Below are 15,667 nucleotides of genomic sequence, written 5' to 3' on the forward strand. Positions count from 1 at the left end.
TGGAGGAGGGGAATTCTAGCATCAGCATGCTTTCTGCAAAATATTAAGATTGATCTGAACCTTAATACTGTATATGGTTTTGGAAAAATGGAGTAATGCGAGTTAAATTACTGTAACTGTTTTCATTGTACATCTGGCATTGGCATTTCACTTTATTCTGGAAAGGGACGGAACTAGGTTACTGCAAATGGAATGTTGCGTATTTGAGAGAGAGATTTTCAAGCAGTAAATGCCACTTGAAAATCTGAGAAAAAATGCAGAATGATATGTATATACTGTAATTGAAATTTATAATATTTTAACTAAATATTATAAATTTATATTAATAAATTAAATAATATTTTTAACTAAATATTAATAATTTATATTTTAATTGGACAGGAATAATTTTGATAGAGTAAGCAATGCTTACCTTGCTTCATAGGAACACACACACCACTGGTGATCACAGATCATCCCATACCTGAGGAAAGCTAACCAAAAAGATCGTGCTAAACTAATTAAACAATTCATTGCAGATAATTAAAAAGATAAAAACATGGCAAATTATAATTTTCTGTGGGTGAACAACTCTACCCCTAACTTGTGTCTCTGCCAACAAATGGCTCTCCAGTGCATCTGGAGTCCCAACCCTCCTGCTAACTCACTCAGTTGGTACTGCATGGATCAGTTTGCTTCTGCTGGGACTCGTAAGCAATTTCTTGGCACAGATAGGAGCTGGTCACTATAGTTGTCACTTGTTGTTGTTGATTTAGGGGCGACGACGACCAAGGGATTGGATGCGCCCCGGCTGCCTGATACCGGGAAATAGCAAAGTGGGATGGGGTCCCTACAGTCTCTTCAGGCCACAGACCCCACAATCTCCTCAGGCCACATACTTTACAGTCTCTTCAGGCCACATAGTTGTCACTTTCAATCCATGCATGGCTATTTCCTTGTTTTTACTGTTCTTTCCTTTTCATACTTGTGTTTTGTACCACTATCATTCATATTCCCAGTACAGAACAGCATAACATTTTGCCTTGTCTTTGGTCCTGGATTATCAATTTATCCTCCTTATCAATTTTGTTGATTCATGTTACTATTTTGTACTTAGTGATCATATCACCTCTTTTTCTTCTATCTTTTACTTTTGGCATATCTAATGCCTCTAACCTCTCCTCATAACTCTTGTCTTTCAGTTCTGGAAGCCATTTAGTTTCATGTCTTTGCACCTTTTCCCGTTTGTTGATCTGCTTCTTAAGATATGGGCACCATAAGTCGCTGCAAATTCCAACTTTGGTCTCGCAAATTGTGTAAACAATTTCTTTAGTATTTCTCCATCCATATATTTAAAAGCAATTCTAAAATTGGAAAGTGTATCATAGACTCCTCACACAATGTTTATGATCCTCATCATGAAGTTCTCACATACAACTTGATAATGGTCCAAGGCGAACTGAAATGACATCATTTCTCCATCTGATGTGTGATTTGATCAGTGTACTGCCCATCGGTGGCAGTATAAGGTTTCTTGGCGATCTTTTTCCCCTACTTCCTTTCTTTTCATCACTCCTCTGTCTCCATTCCTTTCTTAGTTCTTTCATTTTTTTCTTAGTTCTTTCTTAAGTGGCACCTTATGCTGAATACTGTCCCTCTTATCATTAGGCACTGACAGAGCCGCTACTGCTTGAGTACGGTACTGATACTCTGTCAGCGCCATTTTGGAAGCATTGATTCACCTCCGGCCTGGTCATGTGTCACCTGAGCCCTCTTGGTCTCTTGACCATGTTCTTACATTTCTTTAATCCTCCTCCTCACTTCACCATTTCCCCTTTGGTCTGTGATTCCATTTCTGAGGTAGTTTTCCTGTTGGCACTTGCCTCTGGTTGTAGGGTTGGGGGATTCATGCTCTTTGGTAATGCACCTGTAGTGTTTGTTCCTTTGGCCCTGGTGGGCATTATGTTCATTTGCAGCTGTCTCCTTCTTTTTTGGCTAAGCATGAGTCGGCAGACTTCTGGAAGGGTTCTTTCAATATGTTGGAAAGCCAAGCTTGGTGGGTTAGGCCAAGAATGCGTCATGTGCTGTGCTTGGTGGAGTCTCTATGTCACTACACTTTTGCCATCTCTTCTGCCTCTGTGGACACTTTGTGGGTTGATCTTGTTTCCTTAGTTCCCTGTTCCAGGGCTCATGTTTCCCAAGTCACCTGCACTGTAAAAACTGAGATCTTGGTTGATGGGTGGTACTCCAACCAAGATATATCATTTTTAGGAATAGGGAAAGATTCAAAACTCCTATGAGTACATGGGGGCTCACATCCTGTTCCTTAGGACTCGGTGAACAAATGTCATCTTTAAAAAAATCATCTGCATCCCTTCTGGCTGTGATAGCCTCAGTACTGCCAGAGCAACCACATGCAGCAGCAGCTCACAGCACAGCTGTGCATGTTGGGGCCACAGCACCACTTAATAATGATGAATAAAATAAGTAACTGCAATTATTTTGTGATGATAATGTCATAGATGATCCTGCCTGTAATAAAAACTATGTACAAGGTTCAGATATCAGTGAGCACAATGCTAGTTATGATGATCACAGCAGGAGGCAGACATTTACAGTACAGGTACTCAGCCGAGGTTTCATGCATCTACGTATCATGCAACATGACATGTTGCATGTTGCGTAGTTCAAGTTCCTTTAGAAAATATTCTTGTGAAAAATTATTCATATTCATGATTTAGTGACAGGAATTTGACAATAATAGCAGTGTTGTTGCTAGACTTAGCGATGTGTGTAGTATACTGAAGATAACATATTATTGCATCAGGGGACGTCATCTGCTAGCATAGTAGCATGTAGCTCTACATTGTGCTAAGATTTCATTACTACCAAAATACTACCACCAGAATTACTTAGTGGTTGTTATGGTTTATATGGATATAGATAGCTATATTTGATGTGTTTATATAGTTTAATAACAAAAACTGTATGTTTTATTGTTCAAAGACTATAATATTGTGTTCATATTAGTGACACATAAATCTCTGCGTACCTATGATCTACATGGTCTGTGATATAAATAACATCATTGACAACCCAGTGCATCATTGTACTTGAAATACTGTACAAGGTACAGTATCTTTGTTATCACTCACTTTATGCCCTTGTGTTTTTGCATTGGAATCGTGAGTGATATTTAGCAATTTTTGAATATCTAGCAACACAAATGGTGTTTCATAGTCTTTCTGGCTTAGCTCCTTCTTTTGATAATCTCTTCCTTACTTCCCACAAACAAATGAGTTAAGCTTGATTTAAAACTGAGAACAACAATCTATGACATTTCTGTATGCTGGCCCATACAACATTTTAGCCAGTCATTTTAATGTTGTACCAATATGCTGTATATTTTGTAACTATAGGGGCAAAACAAAAGTCGGACAACAACCTGAAATTGGTCACCGATTTCTCTGACCCTTCACACATTTATTGACACCAATGATTTAAGTACAGATTCTAGAGAGTGATGAAAATGTAGCATATTGTAGACTCTGCAAACACACATTTAGTTCTCCACCAGCACAGGACTAGAAGCACAGACCAGAGAATCAAGGGACACGTGAAGTATATACATGTAGATATGGCATAGGCCACTTTATATAAAATTTTACAATGGCTGAAAAACAAGTCACTTGCCTGCATGTCTGACTGAACACTGACTTAGTCATATAGAATGTAACATGTTCTGGATATTGGAAATCTAGGCAAGCAAGAGTGCTGCCACCTAGTGGTGAGTTGCTGGTTTTGGTTATGCTGATGAATGAGTAGATGTGAAGCATCACTTGTCAATCACTTCATTAACCATGCAAATATTTGGTAGAGCATAGTCTCTATTGTTACATGGTCTCCAATGTCCATAGAAGACATTACCGCTGATGCATCGGCAGTCAGGAATAGAGGTGACATGGTCAGGAGGTCAAGAAGGATAAGAGGATTGGACCCAGAGTAGCATCCTCATTAGACATTGAGATGTAAGTTTCGTTCTAACCACATACTCAGACCTTGACAAAGTACTCAAGGAGAATGTGAAAGACTTCGTGTAATCTCTTTACATAAATTTCACAAAACGCACGTGTGGGTTTTTATCATATGTTACTATTTCTTTGAGAAAACATTACCATTACTTAGTCTCTATTGATATACAGGTACTTATAACAGTCATTCTGGGCTTGATTGAACTTTTTGGTGTATCTGTGCCACATCGTATGACCCTTCTGGGACACTTGAAATGAGCCCAAGAGTGCCGATATGTCTGAATATCGTCGTGCCTCACTGTTTATGATATACTTCTTTTCTGACACAGTGCCTGTCTCTGACGGTGAATTCTTTCATTAAGAAACAACTGAATGCAATAGTTTAAAAATGTGTGTATGTTAAATTATACATTAACCAGACTGATTTAAAAAAAAAAAAATATAGCAGCTGCTCATATTTTCTTCACACAATAAAAGCTTTAAAGTTATTTAGTTATGGTCTGCATAGCTCTGGCTGATTGTTCTCTCCTGATATCACCAATTGTTAACATTCCTGTTAAATATCAACCATTGTAGATGAAAATACTTTGCAGTTTGTCAGTGAAATTTAAGTATAGTAGTATGAAAAATGGGCACTGATTTGTGGTGATGTGACTTAATTTAGAAATGCTGGTCATTTACAATTTTCTTTAATATATATTTTCCCATTACTGTATGTGAAACTTATAAAAAGAATAAAGTAAACATTCCAACTCCAAAGGTTTATTATTAGAATTAAAATAATGGTAGCATTTTAGCCTACAGTGTATCTAAACTCTGTAATCTAAACCTGTTTTATTTTTGTGTGAAAATACTATGTCAAAGTGAATAACATGTTTGCTTATGAAACTGTTTAAATAGAGTGCATCAAAGAAATAAGTTTTTCTAATGATTCACAGTTAAAAATAGCATATTTTGGAAGTAAATATTTTGGGATGAGCTAGACAGATTTCTGAGGGGAGAGCCCCTTGGTGGCTACCAGAAATTCTCTTGCCAAGATGGCGTCTGACTACTGGATCATCATTTACAGGATTCTTGTTTGGCCTATCGGAGACCAGAACCAGAACCTAGCATCCCCTTCATAGGCACATAGCAGAGACTATTAATGTCACCCTACTGGGGAAAGCAACCAGAATGTTTGAGAAACTTTAAAGACAACTGCGGGGTTTATAGAAAACTAATCACCAAATTGGCCAAACACCTCCGCAAAACTCTTCAGGAGAAATAAGCGAATCTCGCTAACGAGTGTCATCCCATTAGTACTATTAGCCACCAACAGGTGACCTGGAGCCCCAACCCACACTCACTTCACCTACAGTTCAGAGTTAATGCTATGTTGTTTACACTGTGTAGGTGGTGGTCCCATGAAGCCTAACATTGCGGACAGTCCCACTGCCTCTCGGCTAAGTACCAGCCATTCTCTAAACGTTATCCTGCAGAGGGGGCCAATTGTTTGTGTTTTGTTCTTTATATTTTAGCATTTGTTTCACATGTATGTTTTACTCCCAGTTTCTTGTGTTGACTTGGATTATTTTATGCATCGAACTGCCTGTGCTTGGGGCTCATTTTCCTTCTTGAGGTTATCTTGAAATGATTTCGGGGCTTTTTAGTGTCCCTGCGGCCCGGTCCTCGACCAGGCCTCCACCCCCAGGAAGCAGCCCGTGACAGCTGACTAACACCCAGGTACCTATTTTACTGTTAGGTAACAGGGGCATAGGGTGAAAGAAACTCTGCCCATTGTTTCTCGCCGGCGCCCGGGATCGAACCCGGACCACAGGATCACAAGTCCAGTGTGCTGTCCGCTTGGCCGACTGGTCCCTTGGGTGCTTGAGGTGCGCCTACACTGACAGAGTTACTTCTCTGGTATGTTCAGGAGTTTTGGCCCTTGGAGGCCTGGTCAGCAGGGTGGAGAGCCTCACCCAGGGCGGTTCATGAGTCTTGACTTAACTTTGTTGGCCTGGGTTGTAGGCATTTTGGACTGTGAGTAGGCACATGCTGGGGTGCATACATGCCTTATTTAATACAACATGACATGGACACCCTTTGTAGTGACATGGTTACTGGATGCATTTGGTGTGTCTTCTTTCTGTAAGTATTCCCAATCCCTGGGTATCCTGCTTGGTCAGGCCCTGGTGATTACTTTGTGGGATGTTGGCATGGTTCATGATGGATCAACTCGTAGAGTTCTCACTCACTATGTGAGAGTTTGAAGGATGCTCACCAGTTCTGCTACTGGCTGATGACTATTTTGTCTCTGCCATGCTGCCAATTGGGTCGGTGACACCTTTATCTCTGTATCCTGGAATGTGTGTTGTCATTGGGTTTCCATTTTCTTTGAACCTGCTTCTCATCTGGAAGTTTATCAGGTAGCTGCAGCTGTATGTGCTTGGGTTTCCTATCTTAGGCTTCTGTGGTGTTGTGCTTGTTTGGATGCCCCCTGAGTTGGCCCCTTTGGTGTTTAGGGACTTGTTATTGGTGTTGGTGAACTCTACTTAGGCTAAATCTGCACCACCTCTTCCTTGCCCTGCATGGTTGGTTCATCCTGCTTCTAGTCTCTCCCCACCCCTTGGTTCCAGTTCTAAAGTGTCTGAGGGTTTCTTAGTCAGGTCATGGTTTAGCTAGGGGTGTAGTTCAACTTTCTCTCTGGGGATTGTTCCATCCACCTCAACAACAGAGGTAATTGAGCCTTTCCTTTGTGCCAGGGTAGACCCAAGTTTGGTAGAATGTGGCTCTGCACTGGGGTTATCATGGCTGGCTTTTGGGGCTGAAGGGGAGCCTAAGGAAGGTTCTTGGGTGCCATTCAACACTTCCTGGACACTGGTGCCTTTGTTGGAGGGTATTTTGCTCCAAGGCAATGATTTTCTTATTCCCTTCTATGTATGAATTTGATTCCTCTGCAGGTTTCCTTAGGGTCCTATTATCTGTGCCATTATGTGCTGCAGAGTTGTTGTATTTCTGGAGGTTTCTGTCTTCTTGCTTTTCACCATCGGTGACTTGCACGAACATTTTTCACATCCTGCAAAATTCGGACCTCATTTTCCTGATGGACCTGGCCTCATTCGAGTACAGGTCAGTCTCAATTTATTGGCTGTGGAATGTAGTGAAATGCCTCTTTCTGGTAGACCTTGGTGGCTCCTTGACTCCCTAGCAGATTCATCGGTTTGTTGTCCATCAGCCCCAAAGTGTGGGGTGGAGCGAGCATGGGTTAGGGCTCCAGGCTACCTGGTGGTGGCTATCAGTATTAATGGGTTGATGCACATTAGTGATTTGCTAGTTTCTCATGAATAGTTTTCCAGAGTCATTTGGCTGTTTGGTTTTTCATTTTCTATGAACTTTGTACAGGTAGTTGACTATAAAGCTTCACTGACTTTCTGGTTGCTTTCCTGGTGGGGTGCACATTAATAGGTCCCTCTCCCTGCACCTCTGTGAAGGAGCAGACATTAGCTCTGGTCTCCGGTAAGACAAACAGGACTCCTGTGACTGTGACCCAATAATGGAAAGCCATCTTGGCCGATAGCTTCAGGGAGCCAACGTGGCTCTTAACAAAAGAGAGACATTTCAATGCTGGTTTTATGAATCTTCTCGGCTAGGGAAGTTTGCAGCAATCATGACACAAATTCATTTTTAAAAGCTAGATTTTCACAGTATCACCTGAGCCTTAATAGACATTTGCCTTAATGATATATGTTGCTTTAGGTAAAAAGTATTGGATGTCAACCCATGCTACCTCTTTTGAATATATACTTGAGTAGAGAGTCATTGTTTTGTTGCATATTGATTATACTGTATAATTGCTGAATTTTATTTGATTTTAATGTGTAATATATACTGTGTGTGTATATATATATATATATATATATATATATATATATATATATATATATATATATATATATATATATATATATATATATATATATATATATATATATATATATATCTATATATATATATATCTATATATATATACAGGGTATATATATATATATATTATATATATATATATATATATATATATATATATATATAGCCAGAACGCACTTCTCAGCCTACTATGCAAGGCCCGATTTGCCTAATAAGCCAAGTTTTCGTGAATTAATGTTTTTTCGACTACCTGACCTAACTTTTTCGGCTACCTAATCTAACCTAACCTATAAAGATAGGTTAGGTTAGGTTAGGTAGGGTTGGTTAGGTTCGGTCATATATCTACGTTAATTTTAACAACAATAAAAAAAAATTGACCTCATACATAATGAAATGGGTAGCTTTATCATTTCATAAGAAAATAGTTAGAGAAAATATATTAATTCAGGAAAACTTGGCTTATTAGGCAAATCGGGCCTTGCATAGTAGGCTGAGAAGTGCGTTCTGGCTACTAGGTACGACATAATATATATATATATATATATATATATATATGTCGTACCTAATAGCCAGAACGTACTTCTCAGCCTACTATTCAAGGCCCGATTTGCCTAATAAGCCAAGTTTTCATGAATTAATGTTTTTTCGTCTACCTAACCTACCTAACCTAACCTAACCTAGCTTTTTTTGGCTACCTAACCTAACCTTACCTATAAATATAGATTAGGTTAGGTTAGGTAGGGTTGGTTAGGTTCGGTCATATATCTACGTTAATTTTAACTCCAATAAAAAAAATTGACCTCATACGTAGAGAAATGGGTTGCTTTATCATGTCATGAGGAAAAAATTATAGTAAATATATTAATTCAGGAAAACTTGGCTTATTAGGCAAATCGGGCCTTGAATAGTAGGCTGAGAAGTGAGTTCTGGCTACTAGGTACGACATATATATATATATATATATATATATATATATATATATATATATATATATATATATATATATATATATATATATATATATATATTATATATATATATATTATATATATATATATATTATATATATATATATATATATATATATGTATATATATATATATATATATATATATAATATATTACTGTATATACTCTGTGTGTATATACATAAAATAATGGCAGTCAGCTGTATGGACTATAGATATTTGTGCTACTTTTTAATTTCTTTGAAACTTATTATATATGTTCAAGATTTCTCATTGCCCAAGAGAAAATTATAAGAATTTGACTTTTTTGTGTTTAGTATCTAGACATTCTTTGGTTTTCTATTGTTTAAATTATCTAGTTAGCAAGTTAAATTAGCTAGGTAGCAAGATACAGTACCTTGTACGTGAACCAAATATTTTGTAACATTTGATCAGAGGCTTATAATGCTAAAGGTGACAAATCTGCAGTAAATTGAATATTTTTGCTAACATGCCATCTGATAGGAAAAATTGGATATATATAATTACTAAAATTTTGAATAAAACATTTAATGTAGTATTAATCTTTATTACATGGAAGTTTATATATCCTTAAAGTAGGTTTATAGTTCTTAAAGTATTGTCAGCATAGTATGGTTGGTTTAACATTGTTAGGGACAGGGAAGCCTGTTCAACTTAATGAGGTTATGCCCCCCCCCCCCCTTAGACCAACTACTGACCTTCCCCAAGATCTCCTCCAGAAGGGTGCTGTCTTCATATTATGATGGGGGGGGGGCAGGGCTCTTGTGAGCTGCACCTCAGACAGGGTGCTCAAGCAAATACATCTTGTAACTAAGCTGCCCTATATTTTCCATCCATGGAGACCCTTATATTCCCCATTTTCCTTCATTCAGATGGTGAGCCTGCTCAATGGCTGCAGCTCCTGGGGGCAACTCAATTCTTTGGTGGAGGAATAGGGGGATATAATGTAAGTTCAGTGATTGATGCAGGGGGCCCAACTGTATCAATCGGCTAGTCTGGGTGGCGGGCCTGAGTATATAGTGAACAGAATACTCAAATAACGAAACTATTTCCAGCCCCCACTTGTAATGTGGAGGTCATTGATCTTCATAAAACTGGAGATCTGACTCCTGATCACTTAAAATATCTTACTATGTGAGAGTTAGTGCAACTGGTCTATAATTCTTAGCCAATGCTCCGCTCCCTCCCTTGAGTAGGGTAGCTAGATCAGCCCTTTTTTATTATTGTGAAGGAAAGACCCAATATGTGTGTAGGTGTATTAAAATAAATTTTCTGATGTAACCTACATTCTTCTCAAGGTGCTTGATACAGTGTTGTATAGCAGAATATTGTATACAGTTCCTTGAGAAAGGATGTAGGTTACATAAGGATGAAAAACATAGGATTGAGGACTTGCCCGAAATGCTACGCATGTTAGGGGCTGTACAGGAATGTAGAACTCTTGTATATATAAATAAAAAAAAAGAAGAAAACATATGAACGTTGGGTTTTTAATACACTTGCTTATATATTGGGTCTTTCCTTCATCTTCATTCAGGCACTACAGCATTGTAGTAAGTTTCTAAATTATTCCACAAACTATGTGGAATAATCAAGCATACCTTTTACTTTAAGGAAAAGAAGGTAGTGATGCAATTGTACAAATTTCTAGTGCGCTCCCATTTGGATTACTGTATCCAAGCATGAAGACCTCATCTTCAGGAGGACACAGCTGCTCTGGAGAAAGTGCAACACTTGGGAACGAAAATCATTGCAGAGTTAAGTCATCTCTCGTATCAGGAATGGTTGAGGGCTACAGGGCTAACAACGTGGTTGATTCAGAAAATTTCTTCATAAGGTAAGATGTAACATAAACAAGGAGCAATGGTTTCAAGCCCAACAAGCCACAATGTAGGACTGAGAACAGGAGATGCTTTTTTACCCACAAGGTTACAAAACCATGGAACTGCCTACCCGCCAAAGCCGTAAATTCCAAATTGTTAAATTTTAAAGTCCAACTCGAAAAGATTGTAAAGGCAATTGGAGGGGACCTTCGACAAGCTGCTTGCTTCCTGTCCTCGTCGTGGCCACTAGTGTTAGTGGCCCTCGGGTAAATAATAATTAATATTATAATTTACCTGAGGGCCACCAGCACTAGGGTGCCTCGACAAGGACAGGAAACCGGCAGCTTGTCGAAGGTACTCTCTATTTATTTATTTATTATTTATTTATTTATTTATTTATATACAAGAATGTACATTGGGGGTTAACAGAGAACATAAAAATTAAGTTGATTTTACATTCTTGTAAAGCCACAACCAAAGAGCCAGAGCTCAATCCCCGCAAGCACAATTAGGTGAGTACTAGCAAACACAGCGTTTCGGGCATTAAACGCTAAAGTAATTATTATTATTATTATTATTATTATTATTATTATTATTATTATTATTATTATTATTATTATTATTAGCAGACTAACTAATAATATGTGTCCATTTTGCATTCTTTCGTGTATAATAGAGTAGCTGCGCATTGCTGTTTAGTTTTTAGTTTCGTTCATTTATTATGCACCCCATACCCATCCCTTGGGTGGTAGTGGAAAGGGTTACAGAGGCACATAATGGGCTCAGGGACTGAACACCACAATTCATTTAGCTAAGCAAGTTACAATCTTGATGAGCTAGTTACAAAATTCAGTATAAGTCGTCACATCAACAATGGGTTCCAGATCGACCACAAGTACAGTTTATAAATTAAGCAACTGACATATGGGAAGAGCTAGTGTCACAATTTATATGTTTGTCGTATATCTAAGCTCGTTAAAAAAAATAGAAATAAGGATGGTTTAGTAGCGCATTAAAAGAAAACGGGAAATTTATAACTGGAGGAGAAGCGAGCTGTTGATGCCCTCGCCACAACAACACAGCCGCCTCCGCGCGGCTGTTGCTGGAAGGTCGGCCATCTTGGCGCGCGGATTGAACGCTCCTGGCTGGACTTTCTTTCCACACCTTACCTGGAACTCATCTTTAATTCAGCTGGCTTCTTTGGGCCAGTGTGTGCTCACTGCAGCTACCCAGGGGCTCACAGGACCGGGGGAGGCCGGAGCCTCCCAAATGGACGCCTCCCCGAGCGGGGGCGCCATGGATGTTGACAGCAAGTCCCAGAGAGGAAAACGTCTGCTAGAAGATGAGTCGGCTGATGCTGCCCCAGAGCGAGATGCTAAGAGGATATCCTCCCCTTCAGAAGACCTTAGTCTTGTGGTACCCCGTTCCTCGTTTGTGGTAGTCCTAATCCAGTCAGAATCAGGTCAGTGCGTCTTTGCAAATCCTCGTACCTTAGGTGCAGCAATCGAGGCTTCCGTATTGTGGCCACATTGCCTGCCTGAGACCATACGTACCCTGGGTAGGGGTGCAGCACTCAAGCTACATATCAGAAAGGAGGCTCTATCACACATCTGTGTATCCGACATTAATAAGTTGGGGGACTGGCCTGTCAGGTGCCGACAGGTATTGTCGCAGGAGGAGGAGTCTCGGGCCCGGTATGGGAAGATTGGCCCAATTGACCAGAGTGTAGATGTGGATGACATCCAGGCCGCTCTGCAGGTATTAGGGGGTGCATCAGTGAGATTATTGGAAGTTACCAGGATTCGCGGAGCAGCAGGGCCGACATCCATGGTCCGTGTAAAGTTCGATGGGCACCTCCCTGACCGAGTGGCACTACACAGGACCTCGTATCAGGTTCAGCCCTACAATTTCCCTGTTTTACGATGTTACGCTTGTCATCTATTGGGCCACAGTCGCCTGACCTGCCGTAATACAGCACGGTGTGCAAACTGCGGCAAAACTGGCCATTCAGACAGAGATGACGGTGGGTGCTCTGCTGCACCCCGCTGCTTTTTATGCCATGGCCATCATAAGGTTACGTCTAAGAGTTGCCCTGTATATCTTGAGGCCCTCCAGTTGGACATCGATCACAAAACAGCGGGGACACCTCGACATGAGCTGTTCCAGAAGTTGCGTACCCTCAATCAGCCTATCGCTTCTTCTCGCCTCCAGGTTCCCCCTGGTCGGGCCTCTTCACAAGTAGGAACTAGCAGACGCTCTTGCCTGTCCCAGTCACATGCCACATACGCCCAGGTTGCTAATCGATTTTCCCTCCTGGGTAGCCTTGACACTGACGGAAACTCATCCACGGATACAGACATGGACGCTCAGTCTCGGCCGGAGCCTAGCACTCGTCACCCTCCTGCCTTTCCTCAAAGAAGCCAACACCGGCGTCGTCGACACACCCATCGATCAGGAGGTATTGCTCCAACAGACAGCCCTGATGATCCTCTGGTCCCCCAGGCACTTTCCGAAGGGATTGTGACACCGGGGGAACATGAGGCCCAGAGTGAGGCTCCCACCAGTCGCAGACGCCGTCAAGAGAGTTCGCGAGCCGACCACCGCTTCCGTCAGGCAGAGAGAAACATAGATCAACATCCTCTTGACTGGAAGTCATTGATACCACATATTTTACTTACTTTGTATGAAGGTTTTATGGCTTTTTCTAGTGGTTCCCCCTTTGGAGACGTCTGTGCACTGGTGGTCAAAAAGTTAGCTGTTGTATTTCAGGGATAATGGCGCCCCATCCTGAGAATACTGTGGTGTTTTGGAATGCCCGCTCCCTTTTTAAGAAGACGCAATTTTTACGCAATTTTATCGCCAGCGCACCACCGTTGATCGTGGGACTCTGTGAGACTTGGCTTACAGACGATCTTTCCTTCACAGTGCCGGGGTATTCTGTCTATAGACAAGATCGGCCAGTACGGGGTGGAGGGGGACTTGCCCTCTTGGTCAGGGACTCAGTTCCCAGCTCCTTGCTCCGGATTCACTCCTTCCCGGGTGGACATTTAGAATTCTTGGCAGTGAAGGTCGCCCTCTCCCATGGGTGGGGCACCTTTGGAGTTCTGTATAACCCCTGTCTACCGGTAACGAAGAAGGAACTAGAACACTATTTTGGTCAGATCACAGACACCTGCCTCGTCATGGGTGACTTTAACGCTCGGCACTCATCATGGCAACCCATGCTATCGGGTCGCCACCACAACATGGCTGGCCGAGCCCTATTTCAGTTTCTCCTTGACTCCCCAGACCTCTCCTTACTGACGCCGCCAGGTTTGGGAACTCGGATAGACCCGCTAAATGGCCATACTTCAACACTCGATCTTTGCATTGGAAGAGGCCCCTTCACGATGGCGCAGATATGGACCGGGCCGTACCTGGGTAGTGATCACCTGCCCATCGTCATCTCCTTCGGGGGCACTGTTCGTCCTGCTCTGACCTCCCGTAGATCCAAATGGATCTTCTCGGAAGAGGGGTGGCATGGCTATGAGGCGGATGACTGGTTGACCCTTCCCCCAGTTACTGCAGATCTCCATGGGTCAGCAGATGCTCTCTCCGAGTCCCTCTTCAGTGTAGGCTCTCGGCATTTCAGGAGGACTAGTGGCCAGACAACCAATCCTTCCCGCCGTGGGGCACCGTGGTGGACTCCTGAATGTCGGCAGGCAGTACTGGACCGGCGACGTGCGTGGAATTCGTGGCGGCGCCACCCTACTCCACTGCAGCGGCAGACCTTCCGCAGGGCGGACGCCAGGTGTAGACAAACAGTCCTCCTTGCCAAACGCAAGGCCTGGGCTAATTACTGTGCCTCTCTCCGATTCGACTCCTCCTCTGCGGGAGCCTGGGCCTTTGTTCGTAAGATGACAGGTAGGTACTCCCGGCCTACCATCCCACTCAGAGACCCCAGTGGTAATGGGGGCCTAGGGGAAGTACAAATAGCCGAACTCTTGGCTGACCACTTTGAAGATGTTTACCGTTCCCCGCTCCTCTCTGTGAGTTCCATAGGTTGGGGCTCCCGACAGGGTATAGGACTAGCTCAGGACCTGGATCGCCCATTTACATCTGTTGAGCTGAAGGACGCTCTGTCACTCTCTAAGTCGGGCACTATGCCAGGGATAGACAACGTCCCATATGAATTTGTTCGGAGGGCACCCAAGAGCTTTCAGTCCCACCTCCTTTACTTCTACAACGCCTGCTGGTCCTCTGGTGTCTTCCCTGCCCCTTGGAAACACGCCATTCTTCTACCATTGGCCAAGTCAGGGAAGGATCCGTCTGTCCCGACTTCATATCGGCCCATAAGTTTGCTTCCATGTCTCGGGAAACTGATGGAACGTCTTGTTCACACCCGGCTACAATGGGTGGTGGAAACCTCAGGTCTCCTACCTGAGGGTATCAGTGGATTTCGGCCGGGAAGAAGCACGATGGACTGCCTCCTCTCCTTGGAACATCGAATAATGGACACTTATCGACGGAGAAGAGTGCTCCTTGCAGCATTCTTCGATATCAAGAGTGCATTTGACTCTGCTTCTCATTCTGCTGTCCTTCAGAGTCTGGCTCGACTAGGTCTCTCGGGTCCGGCGTTAAGGTGGTTCCAAAACTATCTACAGGGCCGCTCATTCAAAGTGGCGGTTGGTGGAGTCGTCTCTACGTCCCGCCCTGTCTCGCGTGGTGTCCCTCAGGGAGCGATTCTGAGCCCACTACTATTCTCTATTCTTCTGTCTGATCTCCCTGTATTCCGGGGGGTCCAGGTTTTAGCCTATGCCGATGACGTAACCCTCGTGGCGGATGGTGACACTCTCCTAGAGGCACAAGGCTCCCTGCAAAATGCCGTGACTGTGTTCTCAGCAATTGTGCTGGGGAAGGGGCTCTCCATTAACCCTGTGAAAAGTTGCGTCATGAGCTTCAC

Source organism: Procambarus clarkii, chromosome 8 (assembly GCF_040958095.1).
Source record: "Procambarus clarkii isolate CNS0578487 chromosome 8, FALCON_Pclarkii_2.0, whole genome shotgun sequence".
Taxonomy (NCBI): Eukaryota; Metazoa; Arthropoda; class Malacostraca; order Decapoda; family Cambaridae; genus Procambarus; species Procambarus clarkii.